We start from the raw sequence: 22,208 nt of genomic DNA on the forward strand, positions 1-22,208 counted from the left end.
TACAATACGCGTGTCTCTGCCCAGCGACCTTCCACGGGCTTGAGTAGACTGTAATAAAAGAGCTTAACGAGATCCTCCGATGCAGGGCCAATTGGGCATAGGATTTTAGCCTTAGGCTGCGATCCTAACACAAACTCGAAGCCCCGTTATACTTGGCCCTGAGTCCCGATTCCAATCCTGTCGATTTCGATGGAATTTCCCAAACAGTTTAGGATCGCAGCTGCTTCAGCTTCAGGCCTGCTGCACCCTTGGCCAGAAGTGAGCGCCACATTGAACTCGACGGGGCTTCCTTCCGAGTAAATATAAACCGGCTAGTGGGGCCTCAGCTCCTCAGCTCACTCACAAAGTCCTCCTGCAAGTTCCCTGCAGGTAAAATGCCTTGCGGGGGGCTGCCATCTTCCCCTGCGACTCTAATCCATCTTTCGCTTGTAAATAGGAAACCTTCCCATGCAATCTGCTTGCAAAACCGATCCTGGGGTGTTGCTTTCTGGCGGGCTGGAGTTCTGGAGCGCGCACCTTCCGTTTCCCTTTCGCCCTTCACTCAGCCCAGTCAGGGGTGACATTATGTCCTCTTTTGCCAAGACACGTTCTCTTTTTCATGGGTATGTAAAATGAGAGTCTCCATAGTTAAAAGTAGAAGTCGGGAAATATGTCCCTCTCTTTTTGCTCCTCAAAATAGGGCAACCCTACCAGAAAGCCGCTCCTTCCCGGAGGCAGCCTTTTTAGATGGTGCTGCTGTCCTGCCTTGCAGGCATGTTGTACGTTTTGCCAAGAAGACCCTGTGTGTGAAGTGCTTTGAACATCACTGTGCTTTGAACGTCACTTTGAAGCGCTGCCCTGCTATGAACTACGGTGAGGGTTGAGAGGCAGCTCGATTTTTGGCCAGAGCAGCGGGAGTGGGGTGGGAAAATGTGGATTTGGGGTGAGTTCTCATTGTGGAAGACAGGAGAGGACCTCTCTCTCTCTCTCTTAAACCCCTCCATCTGATTCTCCACTCCTCCTTCTTCTTCCCCCGCCTGGTGTTCCCAGGGGCTTCTGGCTTCGGCTTGCGGCCCGGGCGAGCCATCCCACTTCATCTCTCACCTGAATCTTGTCATCTCTGCCATCTCGCAGTGATCTGGGAACAATGCCGGGTCCCTTGGACAGCCCGAGCTGGTCAATCAGGCAGAACAGACTATGCAAATGGAATGGAAAGGCGAAGCGGGCGAGAACAGTGGCGCCCATTGTCTTGCGCATTTCAAAGCCAAGCCCAGCTGCAGCGCCGTTGCTGCCTCGGACCCGGCGGTTGCTACACGAATGTCAGCCCTGCGAAGCATCAGGTCGGGGGAGAAGCGGCTGCGCGCACAGGCAGGCACCCCCCCCCAACCCGCCCGGAGGAGATGAAGCAGCAGCCCCCTTGGCAATGAATCATTGAATCATAGAACTGTAGAGTTCTGCAGTCATCTGGTCCAACCCTTGCAATGCAAGACTCTGTTTGCCCGACGTGGGGTTCGAACCCACGAAGCTGAGATTAAGTGTTTGACGCTCTACCGACTGAGCTATCTTCTTCTTGTTGTTGTTGTTGTTGTTGTTGTTGTTGTTGTTGTTGTTGTTGTTGTTGTTGTTGTTGTTGTTGTTGTTGAAGCAACAGCTTGCAACTTTCTACTCTTTCAATCCCAGAGATATTTTTGAGAGGGTGTGTGTGAAGAATACCCCCTAGATCTCTAGAACTGTTCCCCACCCCTTCCTTACTAATAATATATCAACCTCAGGCATTATGCAACAGGGCCGGGCCATTGCACTCCTGTCCTCCTCTGCTGGGCTGCTCTGAGAAACAGGATGCTAGCTAGACCTGAAGGGCCTTTGGCCGGTTTAGTCCTTATGAGCTCCCCATGCCTTCTTAGAAATGGAAGTTAAACAGATTGGATCAAGTGGAAACATCTCAGTGGAAGTTAAACAGTATAAGGCAGAAGGCATAGTTTGGAGCCCAAAGAACTTAGTAATAAAACCAGAGCAATGCGATTTACCTGACTGGTGAATGGAGCTGTAAGCCGAGAGCAGAATCAAACAAAAGTTGGTCTTGTTAAATTTCAGCACCAGGGAAATGGGGAAAGCTTTGGTTTGGGGGGGGGGGTTCTGTTCATTTGTTTTTAAAATAATTTTGATTTTAAAAAAATCTTAGTTTACAAAAGTACATGCATTGTCTCTTTTTTCAGGTTGTTATTCAGATCAAGCACATCTGTTGTGAGACATTAGTGTTATTTGCAGTATAAGGTCAGGAAGAAAAAGAGGGGGGAGAGGGAGTTTATGTGTGGGGTTTGGCATCAGTGTCACTTGGGTAGCTTCTCTTTCTATTCACTTGTTATATTTCCTTGGTAGTTAGAGAGCTTGGGGTGGCTTCTCGAAGCCACAAACATGAGCCTGACCAAACTGTGGGAGGCAGTGGAAGACAGAAGTGCCTGGCGTGCTCTGGTCCATGGGGTCACGAAGAGTTGGACACGACTAAACGACTAAACAACAACAACAAGAACAATTTATCTTTGGTTGGCTGCAGTGAGATTTGTTCATTAATGTGGGGGGGGAGGGGTTGTTGGTTCAAGTTAGCCTAATTGATTTGTATGCTGTCGGTGGATTCTTGTAGTTGTCTTTTGGGGCTGTGTATGTGATAGCCTCCTGCCAACCTAGCAGTTCGAAAGCACGTCAAAGTGCAAGTAGATAAATAGGTACCACTCCGGTGGGAAGGTAAACGGCATTTCCGCGCGCTGCTCTGGTTCGCCAGAAGTGGCTTAGTCATGCTGGCCACATGACCCGGAAGATGTACGCCGGCTCCCTCAGCCTATAGAGCAAGATGAGCGCCGCAACCCCAGAGTCGGCCACAACTGGACCTAATGGTCAGGGGTCCCTTTACCTTTACTTATGTGATAAAGGGGAACCATACCAGGGTGAAGGCATCTTCTATTTGTCCCCATGTCAGTTTCAGTTTATTGGTTAGTTTTTCTAATAAGGCTGTTTCCCATGCAATTTGATACCATTGGTCCATGTTTACTCCTGACAGGTCTCTCCAGTGTCTGGTTAATAATGCTTCTGGCTGCTGAGAGTAGGTGGGTTATGAGTTCTTTATAGTGTGAGTTGACATTATTATCTTGGAGGATGTTCAGTAGGGCCAGTTCTGGGGCGACTTCTAGTACCTGTTTAGTTATTTTGCATATTTCTTGCATGACTGCTGTCCAGAAGGGTTGGATTTGGGGGCATTTAAGCCTCGAGGGTCATCCAGACTTGTGTTTACTTATCCTTTATTTTCTTCTTCTTTTAGGTGGCTCTGGTGATTCGCCTCCAAGTGGTGGCTAAGCTCTGTGGACAGAAGTGTTTCCTTTTTCCTATAGCCCATCTCTTGTTATCAGATGGACATGTTCGGGTGCAGATGTTTGAAGGCTGGAAACTCAGTTAGATGATGGGCTGATCCAAAAAGGCCAACCCGCTTGCTGGTCCCTGGACAGTTTGCTGCAAACTTCTTCTGGATTAGCCAATCCTCAGCAAATATTTGGTCTTGCTTGTATCTCCTCTCCTCATTCTTTGCTGGAGGTCCTTCTGGATAAAGTCCTTCCCCCACCCCACCCACTAAGAAAGGAGATGCTCTCCTTAATATGCCACAAATTACAAGGTGAGGATAATGCTAATCATGTTGGATTAAGGAAATCCTATTAAAATTAATTCATCTGGCAAAATTAAATTTCCTGATTTTCAATATGTGGCCGATCTGTTCCTTAAAGAGAGAGAGAGATAAAATCAGCAAAGAAAACTAGCAGGCCCCATACAATGTAAATGAGCCTGCATTTGATATTCAGCTGGCCAGGAAGCGCCCGGGAAGCGGGGTGGTGGTGGGGCCTTCTTTTCTAAAACCAGAGCAGCATCAGCTCAAGCCTGCTGAGAAGTCATGTAGTGGGGCTTGGAAACTGCAGTCCCTAACCCCAGGTCCCTGTGCCATGGTAAAGGAAAATGCAAGCAACATGTCAGTAGGAGGAAAGTGTGGTGTAGTGGTTAAGTGCTGGACTCAGGAAACCAAGACTTAAATCCCTTTTCAACCATAAAGCTCCATTTGTCGTCTTGGGCCAGTCATAGTCTCTTAGCCTAACTCGGCAGGGTTGTTGTGAAGATTAAAATGGCAGGGGAGGAGAATTGTGTGCGTCACTTTGAGTTACTTAGAAGAAAGGTGGGATACTAAAGTAATAAATAAACAAGACACACACCCAGAGACAAATTTCTATGCTCAGATACTTTCAAGGTGGCATTGTGAAAAAGTGGTGCATCTTAAGAACAGTTGTGGTTATCTTCTGTCTAATTTCTTAATAAAACCACATTGGGTTGTATCCAATGTTAGACTCAGAGGAGACCATTGAAATCGATAAACATGGCTAAATTAGGTCCATTTATTTCAATGGGTCTACTCTGAGTAAAACTAAGTTGGACACGGTGCCATAGCGTTCAGCATAGGCAAGTGTAGGTAAAAGCTTACTTTTGTATTGCTTGTCTGACCAAAGTCCCCACAAAGCAGCACACAAGCAATTAAACTACAGCATTAAACAAAACAATAAAACACCAAAACACAACAAATTATAGCAAAAACAATGATAAATAGCCATTGCACCTAAATACAGAAAACATGTGGCATGAGGGGGCTGGAATAACAAAACCAGTCATTATGGAAGTCCTGATTGAAATAGATGGTCTTCACCATTCATTCTAAGTACGAAAGCAACCAAACACATATCCCACATTACAGAGAGATAGTTTCAAAGCTTGGACATTGCTGTGGAAAAGGTTGTGTCCTATAAATAGCTTGAGTCATGCTTCAAGGGACACCTGAGTGAACACAGAAATGTGTTGAGCAAGTCACTATAGATGTTTCCTGATATTAATCAGGAGGGAACTCCACAAAGCCAGGGTTCCACCACTGAATGCCCTGCTCCTAACAATCATAGGCACTAGCCTGACTTCAGATAAAAGAGGAATGCAAACAAAGCTGCTGCCCGCAGCTCCAAGATCTTGGGCAGTCTCATATGAAAGCAAGCAGTGCTTCAGATCTCATGGTCTCAAGTCATCTAGGGCTAAAAAGCCAAGAACTTGTAATTCAACATTCAGATGAGCTACCTCTTCTTTTTCTTTTGATAGCAACAGAAGAAGTGACACAGCTGAAATGTGAATTACTCTCCTCTAAATTTTCCTGAAGAGGGACCAGCAGCGTACAAAATGCATTCAATCAATAATTTTTTTTCTTGTCTACCCATTCCTTTTTAAGAATCTGTTTCCAGTTGCTTTTACAGAAGGGCAATGAAGCTGCTGGACTTTAAGGGGGAAACCAGTACTTTGAATTGCACTTGGAAATGAACTGGGAGCCAATGCAGCTTAAAAAGTATGCATAACATTATCCAAAAAGCTGGGCCCCCAATACCACTCTAGCTACAGAGTCTTGCACCAGCTGGAGTTTCTGAATACCCTTCAGAGGGAACCTCAAGTACAAAGCACTGCAGTAGTTTGAAATGGCTATTAAAGCAGGCATAAGAGTAGCCAGTTTTGTCTTCTCAAAGGGCCACAGAAAAGCAGTGCAAATGCACTCCTGGCGGGTTATCACTGGAACATCCAGGAACAAAACTCCAGGAGAAACCTAAACTATACACATTATCCTCAACTACTACCTCAACTAGAATAGGGGAAGTATGCATCTCTAGGCAAGCTTTCCTATGACCAATAGGACAGGCAAGTAAGTACCCTTTCCCCCTTTAAAAGCAAAGCAATTTGCCTCCTTTGTCATGCAAGTCTAGTACATGGGCCCATTTAATTTATAGCAGCAGTTACAATGGGTAGTGCGGAGATAGAGGTATTGGAAGATAATCACAGGTGGGATTAAAACTGTAGGAGGGGGCCATGATGACCCTTCCTTTCCTTCCTGGCGTGCCTCCAATTCCATACATGCTTTTAAAATGTCAGTAGCATCCACAGCTATGCCTAGATAACCAATTGATAAAGATAACCTAATGGTTATTCTCACTGGTAGAACAATGTACACACAAGCTAAATCATCCCTGTCTAGCATTCTGCTTCCACAGACGGCTTCTTTTACAGTGAAGTTACATGAGTGTCCATACACCTATGCCTGTTGTTTTACTTTCCTGTTCCCTTCAGTTATGGACAGAGGTTGACCACTACACCACAACTTCTCTGGAGTTTTGACTGCCTCCCATTCTCGTGGACACACTAAGTTCTCTAAGTTTCCTTCCCTGCACACAGCTCTCACTTTCAATAAGTCGTAAATTAAGACTGAAAAGCAAACTCACAAAGTAGTTATGAGAGTCATGCCACATTAACTCCCTCAGATAATGTGGAAGCTTTTCAAACCAGGGTGTTAGAAAAGCGCTTCCTAATTTTTATGACTGGGATGGCACACATATTGTTTTAAGCTTGGGAGGCCATCTTCATGCACCCACCAAGGTTATCTAGAAAGGTCATTGTGTCCCCCTGCTTGGATCCTCTTCTGCCTACCTCATACGTAACTTCTCCCACAACTTCTCATACAAATCTCCTTTTCCCATTTAATGTCTAACCAGAGCTAACTAGACACATGATGACCCCGTATCTCCCTGTCAGTGATTCCTGTGAATCTCTCTGTTTAAAGCTGTTAAATTACCTTATTGGTATTGTTTCCTATATTGTCGTATGTAAAATGTTGATATTATGATCATTTTAAATTGTTGTTCATATTGTTTCTGAATTGTTATATTTATTCTTGCTCATTTGGTATGCTGTGAGATATGAGTTTGGGCACAGTTTTGTGGGGAAATAGCATGCAAATAAACTAATGATGAAATCCTGATCTCTCCTTTTGAACTCATGCCTATAGGGCTCATACCAGCAAGAAATGCAAAACTATTTGACCATACACATGCCTTATTGGTGTCCCACTGTAACTTGCTGCCTGTCCCAGTAACAAGTGCAATAAATGATCTTTCCTACTACATTTTCACCCCCAGACCATCTGGCAGTAGTGCAAACACATAGCAAAAAGGTTATGCTGAGAAAACTGCGCTGATGCTTTTAAAGAACTAGTCCTACTTTTTCTTACCACTGCCTACTGGTTTTTGGTTTTTTTAAACGCTCCCCCCACCCACTACTTGAACAGAGAAATACATTATCTCTGCAGAGGTTCTTTGAACCTTTCAGATCACTCTAGCTGACTGTAAAAGTTAGGTTTGTGTTCTTCAGAAGCAGCTTGATAGAAAGGTGAACTATCAGTAGCTTTAAACGCCATGAAAGAGATTTGAATGGCTGCAATCCTATACCAAGTTAAGAGTTTTTGACCCATTCATTTCAATGAGTCATTCATTCCTGTGAGTGAACATAATTGGCCACAGATTGCAACTATAGCTTTTCCTTCCCTTTAGAGCTCATTTTAAACATCGGTGGAGTGGGTGGGTGGCATCTACCATACATTTCATTTTCAGGTTTGGCTGATTTGAACTGTAGGTATGCAAATACGAGCAGAAATCAGTTGTTTCAGTTGCCAAGAAATATATGGAGGAAAAACTCAAACAATGGTGTCTATTTATTGCTTGTGGCCTGAGCTCCCTCACTGAGAGAAAACACACACACACACACACACACACACAGAGAGAGAGAGAGAGAGAGAGAGAGAGAGAGAGAGAGAGAGAGAGAGACTGTAAGAAATATTCAAGTATCTTTGTCTTTCTGCTTCCACATAATTAAAAAGAAAACAAAACCAGAATTTGGAATAGGTGTACATATGAATTAAAAGAGGCCGAAAACAGGCAGATTTGCAAGGGATCAAGATTTATTTTCTATTAGACATTGTGAAAGTTCAAAATGTAGATGAAAGGCAATTCTGAACAGCATCAATTACTATAGACCACAACTGTCCATCCCTGTCTTTGCCAGTCATTTAAGAATGCTCCATTATGCAATCCGCCTATCTGCCCACAGAAAATATCCACGCAGTGCACTTCAATGCACTTTAGTGTTGGTCAGCTAGCTGCCATGCACTTTGAATGAAATCAAATAGATGGCTAGGTGACACTGACTGAGATGTCAGCAGGTACAGTAAAATGGCCTTTGCAGTCCCCGCCATTTTAACAACTATTTGATTGGGCTACTTGGATGTGAATGTTCTGTTCCATGTTTCTACGCTGCAGTAACAGTTGCCCTCACCATCCACTACCAAGCCTTGAACCATTGTTAATAAAAATGCAGTCTGCTAGTGATGGGATCAGAAAGAATGAATCTCAAAGTGATGCTAACATGCAGCTTTAGATATCATCACTCAGGACCTTGAGCGGTTCTAAAGGTAAAGGTAAAGGTACCCCTGCCCGTTACGGGCCAGTCTTGACAGACTCTGGGGTTTGTGCGCCCATCTCACTCTATAGGCCGTGGGCCAGCGCTGTCCGGAGACACTTCCGGGTCACGTGGTCAGCGTGACAAAGCTGCATCTGGCGAGCCAGCGCAGCACACGGAACACCGTTTACCTTCCCGCTGGTAAGCGGTACCTATTTATCTACTTGCACCCAGGGGTGCTTTCGAACTGCTAGGTTGGCAGGCGCTGGGACCGAGCAGTGGGAGCGCACCCCGCCGCGGGGATTCGAACCGCCGACCTTTCGATCGGCAAGCCCTAGGCGCTGAGGCTTTTACCCACAGCGCCACCCGCATCCCTGCTTGAGCGGTTCTACTGTAACTCAAATGGCACAAACTGAAAATTCCTGAAAATCACAATAATGGCCTCATTAAATAGGAGACTTTCAGAGCACCATTTCATCCAGAAAGGAAACACGTAAGGGAGATGATTAAGCTCTATTTAAGGACCAGTTCACACATCACATTTCTGGGCTATGAGCTGCCCTATGTTGCCTAACTGTACACCTAAAGATGGAAAGAGTGATTGCGACAACTTGTGTATTTGCACCAGTTTATTCAACAGGGAGCGTGATTCGGCTGCTGCTCCTTCTTGAGGACAAACTTAGGTATGCCTCTGTGTAAATGTGTAAAACTGCCTTGAAACATTTGGTGAGGGAGGAGGAATAAAAGGAAACTAAGCTGTACAGAATCAGCATCCACAAGCGTGAACAGACCTCAGTGGGGTGACAAGGCTCATTATGCACCTTCGGAAACATGGGGTGTTCAATTGATCAAAAAAGTACTGTATAATTCGATCAAGCTGCTTCTACCTCATTAGGAAAATGAACTCCTCTGAACAAAATAACTTTCCTCAACCTAGAATTTCTTTCTAACATAAATGGCTACCTCCACTACCTTTCTGGTCTCTAATTCCCTTCCGTCATCTTTTAAAATGTGGAGCCAAATATTTTCAGCTAGTTCTTAACATATGAACAAATAAATCTAAAGCCAGAATGGGAGTGGTGAGGTTACCTCAGGGTTTGAGCCATTAAACAGATTGTCCAGTTCACACACACATACACACAGAGAGATTTAATTTCTGTGTAATTTATTTCTATCCCAGGGCAGCCTCCAAGCAATTGCATAAATAGTTCTTGGAAGTGGGAAGTCAACATGAGTCATGACTAATTCGTCTTGGGTTTTGTTCTCACAAAAGCTTGAAAGGAATTATGAAGTTCTTAGCATGTTTTACGTGCTTTCTCTTTTCCTGTGTAAACTCTTCCTATTGATCATGGAATTATTATTTTATTTTTTATTTATTAAATTTGTATCCGTGGATCTCAGGGCAGTTCACAACATAAACATGCAAGATAAACAAATTAATCCTATATATTAATGTCCCAGAACTGAGCATGGTAGTCAGACAATCTATTCTTCTAAACCGCTTCATTCATGTAGGCAGGAAAGATATAATCACAAATTAAGACAGCTGGGAAGGCAGTAAATGGGATTAAAGGTCTCAAACGCAACACCCAGCTATTTTTATTTATTTTTAAAAATGTTTATAGATAGTCCCCTCATATAAAATATAACGGCAGTGTCTAGCAAGATATAGGTAATGGTAAAGGGACCCCTGACCGTTAAGTTCAGTCACAAACGACTCTGGGGTTGCGGCGCTCATCTTGCTTTATGGCTGAGGCAGCCGGCGTTTGTCCGCAGACAGCTTCCAGGTCATGTAGCCAGCATGACTAAGCCGCTTCTGGTGAACCAGAGCAGCGCACGGAAATGCCATTTACCGTCCCGCCGGAGCGGTACCTATTTATCTACTTGCACTCTGACATGCTTTCGAACTGCTAGGTTGGCAGGAGCAGGGACTGAGCAACGGGAGCTCACTCCGTCACGGGGATTCAAACTGCCGACCTTCTGATTAGCAAGCCCAAGAGGCTCAATGGTTTAGGCCACAGTGCCACCCGCGTCCCTAGCAAGATATACAAGTACACAAAAACATAAAATATCATCAAAACAATATAATAATAATAATAATAATAATAATAATAATAATAATAATAATAATAATAATAATAACGACTCATCTTGAAATAGGCCTTTAAGAGATTTCTGAAAACTAGCAGATCCCTGCTGAATCTCTATTGCAGGTGTGCCCAGACTTTTTTCAAAGAGGGCCGGATTTGATGAAGTGAACATGCGTGAGGGCCAACCAAGGTTGTTAAGCTTTTTATAGAATTGAAGTTGTTGAGCTTATTTTAGGATTTAACCCCAAAGATGTTGAATTTTTTTTTTTTTAGGATTTTACCCCAGGGCATATATGGCCCAGGGGGCCGGATTAAATCGACCGGTAGGCCGGATTAGGCCCCCAAAATGGACTTTGGACATACCTGCTCTATTGGAAGAGTATCCCACAGCATGGGAGCAGTAACACTGAATTTCCAAATGCTATTTAAAGCCAGTCATGCTTCTGCAACACGGTACTCCTCAGGATGATCTCAGTGACTGAGCTGGGATATGAGGAATTCAGTGGTCCATGAGGTATCCTGGATCCAAATTGTTCAGGACTTTGTATATTAATAGGATACCTGTCCTGGTAATATATGGGCAGCCTTTGAAAATGTTTTAGCAGGGGTGCCCATATTGTTGGATATCTTTCTCCAGTAGCATGTCTATCCAGTAGTATGTCTAGTGCATTCTGCACTAGCTAGAGGTTCCAGACTAGACCCATGGGCAGCCCAAAATGCAGAGCGCATTGCAGCAATCCAGTCTTGAGGTTACCAGTGCATGGACTACAGCAGCCAGGCTATGCCAACCACAGCTGGCATATGAAATAACTGATTAAAAAACAACAACCATGCTTCTTCAGAGGGGATACAAGCCCATCAGGAACAGGCAATTGACCTATCTTCTGAACACAGGAACCACCTGCCCACAAAGACTTCCCAGGATTTCACTAAGTTTATTGGCCCTCATCCTGTCCACTTCTGCATTCTGGTACAAGATTTGCACAGCCACTCCAAATTCAGATGTTAGGGGAAAACAGAGATGCATCTCATCAGTGAACTGATGACACAGTGCTCCAAAACTCCTAATGAAAGTTCTCAATAGCTTCATGATAGATGATAAATAGCTTTGGAGATAAAACAGTGTCCTGAACAGTCACATAGCACAGGTGCCAGGGAGGCCAAAGAGCACTTTTCTGGTGCTATTCTTTGGACTCGGTCTAAAAACAACTTTAAGAAAAAGCTCTTCAAAGCACAATTAAGGGTCATTGTAGCATCAATGTTCAGTAAACCTATCCTCTTCTTCTGCCATCTTCTTTTTGCATATTTGAAAAGTCCAAGCTCACAGTGAACAAGCGAACCATGCGACAGATTTCAAAAATTCACATTGGGTGAGGGACATCTCCCCAATAATTAAATAATGTTTCTGTTTACTCTCACCAGTAAGAATCACTGTAGATAGTACAAGTGCTCTTTAGGAAAGGAGGAATAGTACAATCAATCATCCAGTTTGCATCTAAGACTGGACAAATAGGTCAATTTTGGTTTCTCTCAGTTCTCCACATTTTCACATCATGAAAATTCATCAGTATTCTAATATAAATTTATGCTAATATACACTTCTTTGTTTGGAATTTTGCCTAATAAGCACATTTTTGCAATTATATCCTAATACATCATATTTCAGGATGTGGGTGGCGCTATAGGATACGGGTGGCGCTGTGGGTTAAACCACAGAACCTAGGGCTTGCCGATCAGAAGGTTGGCGGTTTGAATCCCTGCGACAGGGTGAGCTCGGTCCCTGCTCCTGCCAACCTAGCAGTTCGAAAGCACGTCAAAGTGCAAGTAGATAAATAGATACCACTCCGGCGGGAAGGCAAACAGCGTTTCATGCTGGCCACATGACCCAGAAGCTCACTTGGCCAATAAAGCGAGATGAGCGCCGCAACCCCAGAGTCGGCCACAACTGGACCTAATGGTCAGGGGTCCCTTTACCTTTACCTTTACATCATATTTCATGCACATTTTATCTCAGTATGAACATTCTTGTACACATTGCTTGGCTGGAGCACTGCATTGCAAAAAAATGAGAAATCTGAATTTTGAAGACTGGCTGTGTTCTACTTCTTGCATCATTTTTTGAAAGTGTGGATTAGGTAGGTTCACCTTTAAATGTGAATGGAATAGAATCCCCACCCCCACTCCATTTGAACCATGTTTCTTTCGAACAACATGTGGTCAAGCTTTAGGGATGCAGGACCAAACACAGAACTATCTCTCAGCCTCAGTGTTTCATTTGTGAAATGGAAATCTTAAAGGCTAACCTCCCGGGAGTGAGATAAAAATCATAATGCGCTGTGCACAGTAGTCAAAAATCGTAGGGTTTAGTAAAGGCCACTGTCCTGCAAACATAACTGTGGCTGCAACTGAATTCATACTTAACATGGGAATAAGTTGCATTGAACTCAATGCATTTTGCTTCTGAGTAAGCCTGCACAAGACTGAATTGCACATATGGGAAAAGAGCCAGCATCACTTTAGAGCACTGCGATGAGCTCCTTGCCAGAATAACTAAAATCAACTAACGTTGCTGACATCCAACCCCTGATTAGAATGCAGACTTTCACTCTCTGCATTACTTCACACATTTTGGTGGAAACAACACAAACCTGATTCTTACACAATGGAACTTTGTGTTTGTTTCGCAGCAAACAATCTCCTCCATCCTCAACAACTGTGTACATTCGGCCACTGTTATCTCTCCTCATGCACTGTCTCTATTTGTTATGTTTATTATCATTTGACTGCCATCTGGCACACACACCAACATGGAGAAAAGAAATCACAGATTCAGTAAATGGAACAAGTAAGGTCACTATAGCTGGTGTGTGTTGGTAGGGGGTTCCTTCCAGTGGAACAGTCTGAGCTTTAAAATTTACAAAGGAGATAAATGATCTCAGCTTGGCCCCATGAAAAATGATAATAATATTTGCCAGTTATTGAATTAAAACTTACTGTGAAATTGGAAATGAGAACAAGCCATGGTCCAGTCACTCTTCATCCCCTTTCTTTAAGGCCCCTTACTCTGATTTCTACCAATATTTTAAACAAAAAGAATGAATGTTAATGTGAATAGTTTGAACTCAACATGACCTGGATCTGCATATGCATAAGACGGAAGTGGTAGAATGTTGAGGTGGTAAACTGGAATGTACCACTTTCGACTATGTGGGGTATATCACTTTCAAATCCCCCCCCTCATATGATACCCTTCCCCCATGCCAAGTAGCACATAAGGCTGTGCTTTTTCTTTTCTTTTTCATATTCAGGGAGACCCTTTTGCTTTTGTATTTTTTACTTAGGAAAGCATTCAAAAAATACTACAGTATCTACTACCACCATCAGCTTGAGACAGTACAGTCCACTTTCCCACCTCTGCATTGTACATCCCTTCTGCTGGAAGTGCAGATAAAAAATGGGGGACCTTTGGCCCTCCAAATATTGTTGGACTCCAACTTCCTTCAGTCAGTATGGCCCATGGTCAGGGACGATGGGAGTTGAAATTCAACAATATCTGGAGGGCCACAAGTTCTTCATCCCCGGTACAAATCCAACCACATTAAACTGTTCTTGCAAATCAGCTGTTTGATTCAGCCAAAGTCAACATTCCCACTGCCCCCCACCAATTTCAAGGGGATAGAAGTACACTGAACACCATAGAACTTAAATGTTCTTTGGCAGATGGTGTCTTTTGTCTATAATGTATGTGCTGCTTTTGAAATGTGCAGTGAACTGCCTTACATTCTTGTAGCTGGTTCTTCCTTACTTTCCAAAACTCATCTCATAATGCCATTGACCACAACCTAGGCTAGGGGTTGGGAACCTGTGGTCCTCCTGGTGTTCTTGGAGTCTAGTTTCATTCTGCCCCAGCCAATAAGGTCATGGACAATAGCAGTTAAGAGTCCAGGAAAATTTACAGCAGCACGTGTGAAGGCTTTCATTGACACCCTCAGATAGGTGCCCCAGATTCTGAGCTTTCATATTTTTTTAAGGTAAGTCTCTAGCCCCACCCCCTAGAAATAAAGTTAGGGGGCAAAATGTGCAGGTTTCACATTTTCTTAGTCAGATGCGGCCACGTTGTAGATTTCTCCTGTTACTGAGGAATGCTCCTTCTTGCTATTAGACAGCACCAATATTTTGTGTGTGTGTGTGTGTGTGTGTGTGTAAAATCAATATTGTGCGATCTGCACAATCAGGACCAGCAGAACAGAGCTAACTTCCCATAGTAAATATAAAAATGTGAGGTGTGACTACCTCTCTCAGCTTTGTGGTATGCCATGTTCCCCATGGCATATTTTTTGTGTTTCATCCCGCCCTCAATGTCAGCCATTTTGTGACTGGTGCCTCCAGTACTCTCTCAGAATCTCAAATGGTTCAAAAAGGTTGGCAACCCCTGATGTAGAGGGCCAGAGGTTCTCCATACTTGCAGCAAACTATGTTAGTTACGTAATTCACATAATAATCTGGACACGTCTACTTAGAAACAAGTCCCATTGTTTTCAGTGGACTTACTCCCAGTGAGTGGATATAGGACTGAAGTATCAATTGGCTTCAGGGCTTTTGAGGATGTGCTGCTGTGTATTGTACAGCAAGTATGCTATGGCTCACGACAATGGTAAAAGCTGGAAGCCAAAGCTAGCCAGCATATTTCAAAGACTGTTTTATAACAGAAATATATAATCAAAGTGTCTTTCTTTCATGAGAATGCAAACATTGTAACGTTACTAGAAATGTCTTGAGAAGTGGAAAAAATACTACTACACAATGTATTGTATTACTTGATTCATTTTCTTTCCATTTTTACCTTAATTCTGCCTAATTACTGTATTGTGATCTAAGTCAGCAATCTTAAATTAACTATCAACTAAACTTTTGAAGTACCCCTACAAATGCTAGATAATGATGAAATTTAAATTGCTACAAGTTATTGTGCAATGTCTACACACAGTGGAAAAGCAAACCTTCAGGTATTTTCGCTTCACATCTCATTAAGGCTTTCTTTCTCCACTTAGGAGCACCGCCACAGCATGTCATAATGACGCATTAAAATATGGAACCACTGCATGTCTAGACCAGGGACGGGGAATTTGTAGCTGTCCAGGTGTTGCTGCACTCCAGCTCCCATCAGCCCCAGCTGGCATGGCCAGTGGTCAGGGATGATGGGAGTTGTAGTCCAATAACACCTTGAGGCCCACAGACTCCTCATCCCTGGTCTAGGTGGATGACCCAAACGATTCTAGATTCTCAAGTATAAATAACAGAACATCCAGTTTAAATAGCTGGGAATTAAAATTCAATAGGTGCGTGTCAACACGGAGCCAAGGAAGGGAAAGTTATAAACTTTAATATCAAGTAGAGTAAAAACAATTCCAGGTTAATTAGATTTGTGTTTGCAAGAAGAGAAAATGACGAAGTTGTGAATAAAAGGCATGCAACCTAAAGTATGGTTTGATCACAAGGTTCCCACGGTGTAGTGAACAAATTAGGCAACCGAAGCTCACACACAACAGGTGGCAGTGGCAGACATATGTGTTTAAACTTGGATCTTCCCCATGCGGGCTGGCCGGCCCTGCCATTAGGTGGGGTGAAGCAACTGGCACAAGCAAACAGCAGGTGCTGGGCAGGGGCAGCAGTACCCCAGCTGTTCTCCCTCAGCTCCCCAGCCATTCCCCTCTGTTTGAAAACAGAGTCTTGTGGGCTACATGGCCTGTCCTGCTGCCCTCAGGTGTGGTGGGAAGAAACTGTCTCATTGCCAGTACTGAAGTACGATTCTATGTCTAGTCCGACTGGCTTAGACACACAGAGTGAAGGTGGTGCCCCAGACAGGAAAATGTCTTGGAACGTCTCACATTGCTACTTATCTCATTGCAGCCACTCCACCAGGTCACTTTCCTCCATTCACAGCAAAACTCAGTTCCATTACTAGAGCAAAACCAGAGAAGAAAATGATTTTGGGGGAGGGGGAGACTTTGAGGATGGTGGGAGGTACCCTCTGCTGAGTGCCCATTTTGCTTTTGAAATCAAGTCCCTGTGCTTCCTATGTGTTTAGGTTTAAACACACCGATCTGCCGTGATAATAATAATAAATAATAATAATAATAATAATAATAATAATAATAATAATAATAATTTATTATTTATACCCCGCCCATCTGGCTGGGCCTCCCCAGCCACTCTGGGCGGCTTCCATAAAAACCAAAAATACAATAAAATATCACACGTTAAAAACTTCCCTAAACAGGGCTGCCTTAAGATGTCTCCTGAATGTCAGCTAGTTGTTTATCGCTTTGACATCTGCTGGAAGGGCGTTCCACAGAGCGGGCGCCACTACCGAGAAGGCCCTCTGCCTGGTTCCCTGTAGCTTTGCTTCTCGCAATGAGGGAACCGCCAGAAGGCCCTCGGCGCTGGACCTCAGCGTCCGGGCAGAATGATGGGGGTGGAGACGCTCCTTCAGGTATACTGGACCGAGGCCGTTTAGGGCTTTAAAGGTTAGCACCAACACTTTGAATTGTGCTCGGAAACGTACTGGGAGCCAATGCAGATCTTTCAAGACCGGTGTTATATGGTCTCGGCGGCCGCTCCCAGTCACCAGTCTAGTGATGTATATTTTGAGCTTCGGTCACAACCAGGGACAGACAAATTTGTCCATTTCGGTTCTCCCAGGTTCTCATTTTTCTAATCTTAAATTCAGTTCCACACATTTCTGCAACGATTTGTATTTTTTTAAAAGAAAAAGAAAAAAACCTCATGAAAAATTAATCAGCATTTTAATGTGAAATTTTCCTAATAGAACATATTTTTCATGCATTTTTAAAAATATTCTAATGCATTTTTGTATGTTGTTTTCACTAATGTGTGATTTTTTCTACACATAAGCTGACTGAAGAACTGCACTGCAAAATTCTGTTATAAGATTTTTATTAACTTTTTTCACAATAAAACAACAACTACAGTAAATTCAGAGTACAGAGCCCTCTCCTAAAGGCAATTCTCAGCCCCCATCAGTTACAGAAGGTAGCAGCCCCTCCCAACTCTCACCTTCCTTTCTCCTCCCTGGGAGACCGACATTACCCTGCCTCCCACCCAGGGCCCTCCATCAACTATCTACCACCCCCATGAGTGCACAATCCTTGCACCTTGACAAAGGCCCCAAACATATGCCTCCAAAGAAAAAAGAATAATGAGGCAAAAAGAAGAAGAAAAGAAAAAAAAACAAGAAGAGAGTGAAGAGAGAGAGAGAAGCAAAAGAAAATGAAAGGAAAAAAGAAGAAAAAGAAAAAGAAACATTATAGAAAGATAACAAGGGCTTCTAATTTTCCATCTTGTGGTTACATACAAAAGGGGGGAGAGATTATTTAAGAAATTCAGTCCATGATAGCATCCAGCTTCTCCACTTTCTGTTAAACAGTATTTCTTTTAAGTCAAAGTGTCTCTGAAACATTCATTTCTTTTGGCCACGAAAAGTCCAAGAGGGGTTCCTGAACTATTATTATTATTATTATTATTATTGCTAAATGTTTACTATTAATATTTTCCTTTAATATTAACTTTACCTCTATTAATTCCCATTGCCATTCCTCCATACTGAATAATAATAATAATATTCTTCCATCCATGTCCCTGTTAAAATCCCTCCAATGTGATCACATATTGGAATAGTATTCCATATTTTTTTCCTTGTTAATATATCCTTTAATTCATGTCCAGTTCCATATGTTCAAATTCCATTTCCTGTTGTGCTTATGATAGTATCCCATCTCCTCCTCTAGAACCTTCCATTTTAATTTTCCCCAGTCTTTTTCCAGAGAGAGTATCACAAATTCAGTTGCGTCGTCCTCTAAATTCTCTCTCGTATGCAGAGTACTGTCTCTCTGCTAGAACTGAAGAATGGCCAGGACTGAAGATTTCTCAAAGCGGGGAAATCCAGATAATTCTACATCTCTCCACTTATGATTACATCCTCCCCTTCTTCTCCAAACCCTTGTAAGCAAAGCATTTCCATTTCACCATCTGCTTCCATCAATTTAATGGTTACATCATCCAGTCCAACCAGAACTGCTTTGCAAAATTCAAAGAAGTGTGTGTTTTGAAGGATGGCTGCGTTTTGGTTCTCATTTTGTTTCAAAATGTGCAAATTTGATGTGTGCTTTTAAATGCAAACTGAATCAAATTTCTAATGCCCCATTCCTAATCACAACACTAGAAGTACTTCATTGGCTGTAACATTTCACCCTCCCCTCATTGTATTGAGACTGTGCGTGTTTAAAGTTGAGCCCTAGGGTCATTAGGAGTGAAGGGACGCAGGTGGCGCTGTGGGTTAAACCACAGAGCCTAGGACTTGCCGATCAAAAGGTCGGTGGTTCGAATCCACACGACGGGGTGAGCTCCCATTGCTCCTGGGGTGAGGTCCCTGCTCCTGCCAACCTAGTAGTTCAAAAGCACGTCAAAGTGCAAGTAGATAAATAGGTACCGCTCCGGTGGGAAGGTAAACAGCGTTTCCATGCACTGCTCTGGTTTGCCAGAAGCAGCTTAGTCATGCTAGCCACATGACCCGGAGTCTGTATGCCGGCTCCCTCGGCCAATAAAGTGAGATGAGTGCCGCAACCCCAGAGTCGGTCCCGACTGGACCTAATGGTCAGGGGTCCCTTTACCTTTACTTATATTTTTTGCATTTCATGTCCATTTGCTTGTACTGTTTACAGCTGCTTCTCTATTTTTACTCGCTTGGTGCTTCTCTCTTCCCTGCCCTGGAAAACCTACTTGGTCATCTCTCTCTATTACCGTACTTTCACCTTCAAAGTCCTGGCTGTTTAGCCATGCATTTACATCTGATGTGGTTGAGATAGAAGTTTCATGTATGCTGGAACTGTGAACAGTCTGCTCTGTGAGGTTTACTATGCTATGATTGTAGAAACCTACCTTTCAGGGTTGTTGCAACAAGGAGTTCAGGCCATTTTGTGTTCTGAAAGAACTGTTGTTGTGGTATCACGAAATAAATTGGTTACACAGAGTTGATCAGATGATCCGTGATCTCTAGCCTGATTGCACCATCTCCTTATTTTTTTCCTGATTACGTGTGCTGCTTTTGCAGTGTAAAGGAGTTTTATTTTGACTTGTACATGTAATTACCTATTTCTCCCTAAGAAGCACTGCAATTTTCATTAAAATAACAAGGAATAAAGAGATAACCTAATGCAAAATACAATACATGACACTACTCTCTGGAAGAGGTAAAACAATTTAAATAATGTGCCATTTAATAAATGGCAAAAAAAGCAATCCCACACTTTCCTTGATCAAGACAACTGTGTAATGTCTAAGACAATGGTGAAAGGAGGCATTTTGATGTGGTAATACAAGATGCTTGCACTCCCTGTTAAGTACATCATTAGGAATTCAGCAAGAATTACCAAAGAGAGCCACAATTAAAACCTCAAGCCTCATTCATCTTTGTTTGATTATGTGTATGGAGAAGTGTTTATTTTTCATTATGACTCATATTGGCTGTAATTAAATTTAATTTTAACTGTAGAATGAAAAGGATATGCAAAAGGAACTTTGCTAATGACTGTCGGAAGAGAGGCATAACAAGGCTGCCTAATCAACTTGTGATATATGCCATGTTGTTGACCATGGGAGCAAGGACACCTTTGCTCTCTTCCTCCTTCTATAACCATCCTCTTGACTCTAGTCTATATCTTTCTCCTGCTGGCGGCAGAATTGGGGGAGAGATAAAAGCAGATACACTACCCTACGGTCTTAAGTTGTGCATGCAATGAGGGTGGGCCCTGAGGGAGAGAGTATGTGTACCACTTAGTTCCCTGATATGTCCAAGAAAATGCTATTAGGGTCATTGCCTGGGTCATAGTTTGGGATGCCACATGCCTACGCCAGAGCCATTGGGAATCTATGCAGAAGAACAAGCTAGGGGTACTGTGGCAATCACACAGGGTCCCCAGATGTTTCACAGTCTATTGATCCCTGTGCCACCACTGTGATTGCCTCCTTGCTGCCACCAACCCGTTTCTCTCGGGTACACACGGAGTCCAGGCAGTTGTTAACATTAACAAATAATCAAGTTTATTTTATAAGCATGAACAAGTTTATGGTTTCGGTTAATTTTTCTTGGCAGTTTCTTAATCTTAGTTTCTTTACTGGCCTATCCGTTCCTAACAACTTCAAACTGATTATCCCAACTATCTATCTGACTCCACCTAACAGTTCCTCTCACTCTCTCACATTAAAACTAGACCAACCCACAGACTTATCCTCCCTCTTCCTTCTCCAACTCCCAACTGACTCCTTAACAAACTAACTCTAACTCCTCCCCTTGGGTTCCCACTGGCCAATCACTTCACACTCATTTAACCCTTTCCTTATGACCCACCTAGGAGGGCAAACGCCACAGGTACCATCTCAGATTTCAGTATACAAAAAGATTTCACAGCAGAGAAATGATTCTCAGTGTGGGTTCATCTTATGTCCTTAGGTCTACAGTTTGGTAGGCATAATCCACTCTGGAGGGTTCCTCTGCCTGTAAATTCCATTCAGCTGGTGCAAAGTAAGGCAGCGGGGGCAGTTACAGCCATTTTTAGACACCCAGGATAGGAATTGAGGAACACAGAGCGTTGTTTTTTGCAGAGTTGCTCAGGGACCAAATTACAGATCGAAGCAGAGAATGCGCAGAGTGACTCAGAAGCAGATCAATATTTTTGTGAATCTTGTGGCCCCTGAACATCACTAGAAAAGACATTATATAAGGGCTGGCTAGCAGCAAAGGTTATAATTATTTCACACTCTGGTATTTCACTGTGAATGTTTTTCAGTTACGGACACATTTTTTAAAAAGATACAAGTCTTCTCCATTGTCAGATGTTTGGCCTTGAGATAATTCAAGTTGCATTGCATTTGACAAATGTTCCTAGGAGAGCTAGTATAATAGTTCTTTGTCATTTGAGTTGTGTTCATTCACTATAGAAATTTAGTCGACATGCCAAACTATTCTTACTACTTTCAACAATAAAAGGTGCTGGAGCTCAAGTCTGCAAGATGGGTAGGAGAGATGCTGGATTTGGTTACTCACTTATGGGAAGGAGGCATTCTGTGCATATTCACAGTCTTTCTGCCTCGCACGTTTCTGCCCTGTTGAGACCTGTGGCAAAAATACCAATTATGGGGAGGGAATCTGGTAAACTATGGCTCAAAGGGAAATGGCTTTCCCCCCAAACATTTTACAAAGTGGCAGCTTTTTAAAAGCAGGTGCTGGATGGCATCTGTCAGTGAAGCTGAAGTTGTGGCTTTCTAGCATCAACAGGTGGCTGGACCTTGAGATTCCTAGTTCCAACCCTTTTATTCTATCTTTCTAATCTGGGGTTTTCTCATGCAGTATGCACTCAGCATTGAGCTAAAGCTACTTCTGACTTCCTAGTAAGTTTGTATGTCTGTATGTTATCCCATCTTAAGGAGCGAAAATATAAAACTAAAAACACAAACAAACCCACCCACTGGCTAGTCTGTTGCTTGGTGGTTATAGAACAACAAATATCCAATGAAAAGAAAATGGAGAGCTCCAGAGTAGAATGCTGACAGTATTCTGAAAGTAGCCATAGCTGTGTGCTAGGAGGTTAGGATTCGCTGCAAATTTTTGTAGCAGGTCACCCTTGTAGCTATTTATCCTAAAGCCTTGAACATTGTCAATGTTTCAAATGATGCCAGAAGTCATTTTGCAGCAATTTTCCCTGTTTAATTCCTCTTGGTCTC

At 43.0% G+C, this 22,208-nt stretch overlaps 2 long non-coding RNA genes across 2 annotated transcripts in view; one reads left to right on the top strand and one right to left on the bottom strand.

Moving 5' to 3' along the window:
- LOC308589442 overlaps positions 1 to 6,847 on the top strand; it is a 49,480-nt gene extending 42,633 nt beyond the window's left edge. Inside the window, exon 3 of the long non-coding RNA XR_014009248.1 lies at positions 3,293 to 6,847. This is a non-coding gene — a long non-coding RNA (uncharacterized lncRNA). The remainder of the gene's footprint in view (positions 1 to 3,292) is intronic.
- The window catches only part of LOC308589443, a 344,225-nt gene that overhangs the window by 194,701 nt on the left and 127,316 nt on the right, over positions 1 to 22,208 (bottom strand). The window lies entirely within an intron of this gene.

This window comes from Podarcis bocagei (genome assembly GCF_964188305.1).
Source record: "Podarcis bocagei genome assembly, chromosome: 6".
Classification (NCBI taxonomy): domain Eukaryota; kingdom Metazoa; phylum Chordata; class Lepidosauria; order Squamata; family Lacertidae; genus Podarcis; species Podarcis bocagei.